Raw genomic sequence first — 7,298 nt, 5'->3', positions numbered from 1 at the left:
ATAAAAAAATGAAAATGGAGCAGTCACCAATTATGCCGGGTAGTCAGATGTTGTGAGGAGGAGGTGGAGGAACACTTACTTCACACATTCATACAGATACAGACTTTTTACACATTGCAGCAGGTCTCTTTTATTATTTTTTTAATAGGAGTCAGATTCAGGAGAGGCTATGAAAGCTTGCAGGGTCAACTCTTCTTTTCCATTTTTTGTTTTTGGCAGCTTGCTTCTTCAAAAACACGTCCAAGGTAGTCTGTTTCTCTCTTTTCTTGAACACCCTGTCGGAAATGATGGGCAAGGGTGTCATTGTAGAGATCATTGATCTTGTTGGCCTCAGCTCTGTTTGGATAATAAATGTTGGTAAACTTCTGAACCTCTCCCCATTTGACAAGGAAGTTTTTGTCAACTTTCACTCCTTCTGATGATTTCTTCTTTGTTTTAATTGAAATCACCTTTCTGTTTTTTAGAATGATTTGCACAACACTTGAATAAATGTAAATACCCTGCACTGACATGATGTACGTAATAAACAAGGGAGCAATCCGAATCCCAACGAGAGCTCTGTACTTCAGATATACTAATAATACATTCTAATAATACTAATGCATTATTAGAATAGCAGATTGTCATTGGCAACGGCAAAAGTGTGGAAACATCATTCGCACTTGTTCGCAGAAAGACCGTTGTTCGCCTCACGTAACTGCCGAACGAAAAGTCCGTTGTTCGCAGCCAGTCCATTGCTCGAGTCACGTGATGGCCAAACAGAAAGTCCGCTGTTCGCAGCGTCCGTTATTCGAAGCGTAAATTGTACGAGGCACCACTGTATATTAATATTATATTATTTACTCAGATTACCTTTAATTATTCTAGACACCAATATCTATATCTATATCTATACTAATATTATAAAGAAGTAATGTTTGTAAGTTTGGATGTAGCGGGTAATCTCCAAAACCACTCATCCGATTTCAAAAATTCTTTAACTAATATTTAGAATGGAACTTCAGGGTGGACATAGGGTGTATATTATTCCGTTAAACATTCATATGAATTAAATGATATAATCTAGGTTAAGGCTTTTATGTCCAACAGATGGCGCTACGAGTACGACGCCCTAAGTTTGCTTTTCTGTAAGTCATTATGCTTTTCTGTGAAAATGAACTAAAGCAGATCATCTATCTATCTACATAAATAAAAATGTAATGTTCGTTTGTTCCTACCGATTGCTTTGAAATTTTGATACAACGCTCCATTAGAATACGCACGTGTTTTTATATAATATATATGTCAAAATTCCCCCCACTGGGGGAGATGAACAGGATTAAGGCTTACCGTAAGGAACTCTGCTTCAATTTAAACTATTTTAGATGCGATTTTTTGCGTTTTAATAGGGTACGTCAACAGAATGTATACTAAAAAGGGAATTTTTCGAAAAATTCCCGCTTACGGGGAAAGTGTTATAAATTTATAATAGATACATTTTGAGCCACAACAACGCGTGGCGAGGTATGCTAGTACATTATAAAACACTTCATAATCACTTTCCTCAGGTTTTACTGACTTTATTAATTATTTACTTTTCTACTCTGTCCATACTTATTTTAAATACTAGTCCATTATTCATCCACTACCATACTAAAATAAAAACATAACTTTATATCACTGTACTTCTCTTATACATGTTTCCATTGTAAATACTAATTATGTTTCCTCTAACTCATCATCTTGTAATGTCTTGTCTGTTTGTTGTATTTTGTATAATTATTAAAAAACTAGCAGATAGGCCCGGCGTTGCTCGGGCAAAATTAACGAGAGTGAAGATTAAAATTATTACGTTATAGTCAACCTTACCCGTTTTCACAGAATGCAAGAATTGGAAAAAATTCCCTGTTTCCAGACTAATTAGAGAATTTTTAGATGGGTCTAAATATATGTTCGATTTCCCGCAAAACGAAAAAAACTGCATCTGCGTCTTGCACGTCGCATTCTCTTAATAATTCCATTGTTAAAACTTTCAATGTTGACACTTCCATTGTTGACACTTCCATTGTTGATACTTCCATTGTTACTTAACACTTCCATTGTTGACAGTTCCATTCTTAACACTTCCATTGTTGATACTTCCATTGTTACTTAACACTTCTATTGTTTACACTGCCATTGTTACTTAACACTCCGTTGTCGAAACGTTTATCTTGTCTCTCTGCCCCCGGGGGAAAATTTCGAAAAATAATTTTTTAGTGTGCGTTTTCGTGACGTACCCTAACTGTGTACGAAAATTCAACTTTCAACTCCTAACCGTTTGGGCTCTGCGCTTATTATTAATATCATTATCATTTTCAACTCGTCTCGATTATATATATAGATTACAAAAACCACTAGTTTGGCACTGCCTTCCCTGGCCTTTCTGGAGGATTATAACGAAAAAACATTAAAAAAAATTAAAAAGTAAAAAAAAAAATATATATATAATGTAAATATTTCCTCATTGTATATACTATTATCTTTCTTTTTCCTTGTACATATTTAATCCAACTTTACTACTCTTACCCTTTCTCTGCCCATTAAAATACTAAGCCAATTTTTTTCTTCCACCTTTCAATTATTCATCCTGTGGCAGCTACCATCCTTTTAAACATTGTTTTACTTCTCATCTTTTTCCTCCTTCCCGCTGCGCTACCTGCTTTGTTTTGCTCTTATCACCTACCAGCAAGTATCAATGATTTAAAACAGCAAGTCAGTAAGAAGTTGCAACAAAATACATTAGATCCCCCTATAACACTGGTTCCTATAATTACGATTCCTATAAGACGGCGAAAAAATTGTGGCGGTACCGTACACAACGGTAAATAAACTCCTATAATTACGTAAATCGTCATCGGGCAGCCAAACTACTTTTTCGCCGTCCAGCGCCACGCTATAGACAGTTTAGGCGGGTAAATTGAGTTGTTTCGTCTGTACATATAACTATATATAAATTATATACAAATTTGGTACTGTATATATAATTATATATTAGCTTAGTTTATTGTAACTTTATTATAACTATATATATGCTTTCCGCCGCCTGGCTCTACGCTACGGTGAGTTTAGGCGAACTATCGTCTGTACAATATGTAAATTAGGTACCGTAAGTCTAATACAGTACTGTAATTTTATACATTTCTTGTGAAAAAAACATTTCTTATTCAACGGCGATAAAAATTATTTATATTAATGATGTCTCCGAAGTTCAGGGAAGTTTTTGCATAAAAATAACATCAGAAATCGCGGCCGCGGTTTGCTGAGCTGTTCCGCGACGAAAACAATGTTGAGCAATGGCGATATCGAATGGTGACACTCGGTAAGTAATCCTACAATTTTTTATTTATAGCGTAGTTTATACGGATTATTTCCAAAAAATATATACGTGTTTTGGAAATTTTGAGTCAAATTAGTCTAGAATCGATTAATTTTATGGAAGAAAACTTTTCAAACAGCCGCAGTCCGTAAACTTCACACGTGTTGGGCTATGATTGGCTGTGATTCCTACGAAATTGATTCATAAAGAACAGAACGTATCTACCCTCTTATAGGGCGATCTACTGTACATCAAAACTCAACATGGAATGTCCTGATCATAAAACGTCAACGGCCTACTTCACTAAAGAAAACTACACACCTGTTGAAGATTGTGTGGTGAATTTTATCTTCATCTTTTCTTATTAATGCTATTTCTCCTCCACTCGGTAAAGTTTTACAGCATTCCCCCTTGCGTTTCTATTCTGTTCATTTAGTAATTATATCTTTTGGTTTTTCCCTCAGCTGACCTGGTGGAGTTTTTCCGGGTTTCCTCCACATTTTTTCACCCCTAACGAGGGGTCAGCTATTTTACAGACCTCTAGGAAGGCTGTAGCTAATACTAGCAGTGGTATAGTACCCACTTTAAATCACTATTCCAAATTTCCTGGAGGTGTTTATCGCTGAATTATTCACCGTGTCTTCTCTACTTCATACGCTTTGAAACATGCAAAATATTTGGTTAAGTCAGGCTGGTCAGAGATGCAAACTGCAACTATCCTGTTTACCTTTCCCTTCTTCTTGATTATTGAAAATTTGGTAAGTTAGTTGAGCATTACATAGAATATACCACACAAAATAGAAACTTAGAAAACACAAATAAATGTAAATTTATCAGCCCTCACAAGGGACTAGTACTTATGAGCCTTACTTTGGACATCTATGAGTCCATTTAGGGACACTAACCAGTGCAGAATAGTCTTTAATACACAACATTCTTGGCCTCTTTGTGCTCTCTGAGCGGCAAGAGGCCAAAAACCACAAATAAAAAGAAAGCATCTCGCCTTCACTTCCTCTGATTCAGCAAATGTTGAAGTTTCTGTTAAATTTAAAGTTAGTCAGAAGATGGTCGAATCGAGAGAAAATTCGATTGGCTGTCAATTTTTTTCTAGCAGGTGGAAGTCACCTTCACTTCAGGCTTTTAAACTATGACTAAAACCCATCCTGCTTAGTTATGCTAATGGTCAACTCGCCATGGTTTTATTTCAGAAACTCCTAGCCCATAGAGATAGCCTGTCTTTAAATCAGAAGATATGCAACTCCTGAGAAATAAAAAGTAAGGTTCTGGAAAAGAAGTTTACTTACTATGTAAGCTCTGTTCATCAATATGCTATAGTCAGAGCCATAGCAGTTGAAGTTTATGTAGCATTTATTATACGGTTTTATTGTATACTCAATATTCTATGTATATACTTTGTATGTTTGATTCAGAATGTGTAAATAAATAGTGCAGTTAGCTAAGTTAATCATATCTGTAATGATATATTTTTAAAAAATCGTTTAACATGAATGATTTTATTGAATAATCTAATTCATTTAGCTTATAATGTCTATTTATTTCTGTCAGTTTATAACAATTAGAGAAATACACTTCAAATGGAAAAAATTCATGAATGTATAAATTTTAAGAGGGATAGAAATTGCTATTATATAAGTCTTAACTCTTAAAAATATTTATGATTTTGGTAGGTTGGTCTGTAAATTTTTTAACGAAGTGTAGACAGGATAAAGCATTCCTAAGAAATACTGGAAATTACTTCAAGACAGTCTCTACAAAAAAAATATGAGATATTTCGGGTCAGTGCTCCAATAATTAGTGACAGAATTTTTTATGACCTCTGATTAGCATGCAGACCGAAAATAATTATTATTTTTAGTGTTGTTGCATGCCTTCAAGAATTATTTATAATAAAAGATCACAAAGTTCAATTTCAAGTATAATTTCGGTATTTTCTTAGAATGACTCATTCTGTCTACACTTCGTTTAAAAATTCAGAAACTGACCTAGCAAAGTCAAAAATATTTTCTAAAAGTTGAAAGACTTATATAAAAGCGATTTCTATTGCTTTTCGTTTCAGTATTAGACCTGAAACAGAAAGATTCGATAAACGAATGACCCGAAAAAAGTTTCTTAATTTCCACTTTTTTCTTCAGAATTCCCACCAATATTTTGATCTCTGAAGGATTTTGTTTTGAAAATTCAGCTTGCAAAGTATTATTATTACATTCAAATTCAGATACGAGTTCGTATTTTTCCTTCAGCGTAAGCGTTCTTAGATTTTGAATACGCATTTCTAACAGAAATTTGAAACACATGCTGCAAATAACGCATGATTGAAAAGTAAGAAAATGCAAAATTGGATTTCAGGAGGGAAATCGACTTATCAAACGTCTAAACAAGTATGGGACAGAAAAAATATTTATCCAGTGGTGATGACTTAAACGGTGTTAGGAAAACCAGATTATTTTAATATTATTGGGTATGTAATTCGGCCGCGACCACTGAAAACTGACTACTTAACAGACGGTATCTAGTTATGCATATAACGACTTATGCTGACGACTCAATTCTATTTTTCAATTTGGAAACGGGTATTACATGGAGTGTTTTTCGTATGTCCTTTTTAAATCTATAACATGCCAATTAATAAATCAATATTTTATCATTACTATACCAATATTTAATCTTGAATATGTCCCTATTCCATCGTTTTCTTCATAAGCGTTTCTTAATTAATCCACGTGAAAATCAATTGTTCCATGTTTGGAAAAGTTTTTTTAATAATGTTCTGTACACATTTTAGAGTTATTTATAGCATTACTCAGAGAACGGATAAATTTAACGATAATGAAACGAATTAATCTCGTTATGTAATGTTTANGTACACGTTTATTATTTTCATTCTTCACTTTTATATTTTGTCGTTTAGTTAAATTTCCTGTTTTTTCCGGTATTCAATACTGTAATTTCAAATATCTGTTCATTCAAACGGGACCTTATAAAATGAACTTGAAATAAAAATCAATATAATATATAGAAATCTTATAGTATCTTCTTCAGTATTAAAACTTATTTTCACTAAAATAAAATAATACTATAAGTAATTAAAAATTATTATTCATAACGTATATTATATTTTAATGGTCGAAAACATAACACACGCGAGCATATTTATTTTAAAAAACATTTTGTATGTTTACAATACAATGTAAATACTTAAATAAATATATTCTCGTTACTTGCGAAGATTGTTCCGCCCAATTGTTTACGTTGTACAAATGTATTTTTTCAAGAAGTTTATGATTAATTATTAATAATAACAATGATAAGTGCATACAAATGTAAGATTACATTAATTTACAACATAAGGCTTGGTAGTGGCAAGCGGTCAAGTAAGTGACTGAAAGAACGAACGAACGGCTTAACTAAGCGAATTATACAATACTGGAATTGAAAGACATTTTCTCTATTGAATTCATCATTTTATCTAAAAAACGCGTCATCCGAATAAAGTATGATCTGCGAATTTTTCTATACGATATAAATATATTGTTCGAACTCAAGATGTGTCAAGCTTAGGGTCAGAGATTCCGATTAACAATTTTTAACTTTTGCTTTGTAACGAAAAACACGTGACTTTTTCAATAAAAGATTATTAAAATTTGCGGCTTAGCATTGTGATTTTATGGCGAATTTTACAAGTAATATACTATGAATATCAGTAAACATTTACAGTGGTGCCTCGTATAACATACTTAAGACGTTCCAGGTGCACGCCCGTTAAGTGAAAAGTCTGTTATACGAAACGCATTTTCCCATAGAAATACATGTTAAAACATATACAGTAGAGCCTCGATTATCCGACCCCCCGATTACCGACACCTCGGTTAACCGACTGTTCTAGTCGGCAAATTTCAAATGTCTGCTAGTGATGTGGTGCTACAATATTTTGCTATGTCTT

This window comes from Centruroides sculpturatus, unplaced genomic scaffold (assembly GCF_000671375.1).
Source record: "Centruroides sculpturatus isolate CEXI.00-Female unplaced genomic scaffold, Cexi_2.0 scaffold470, whole genome shotgun sequence".
Classification (NCBI taxonomy): domain Eukaryota; kingdom Metazoa; phylum Arthropoda; class Arachnida; order Scorpiones; family Buthidae; genus Centruroides; species Centruroides sculpturatus.
Note: the sequence above shows the minus strand (reverse complement) of the source record.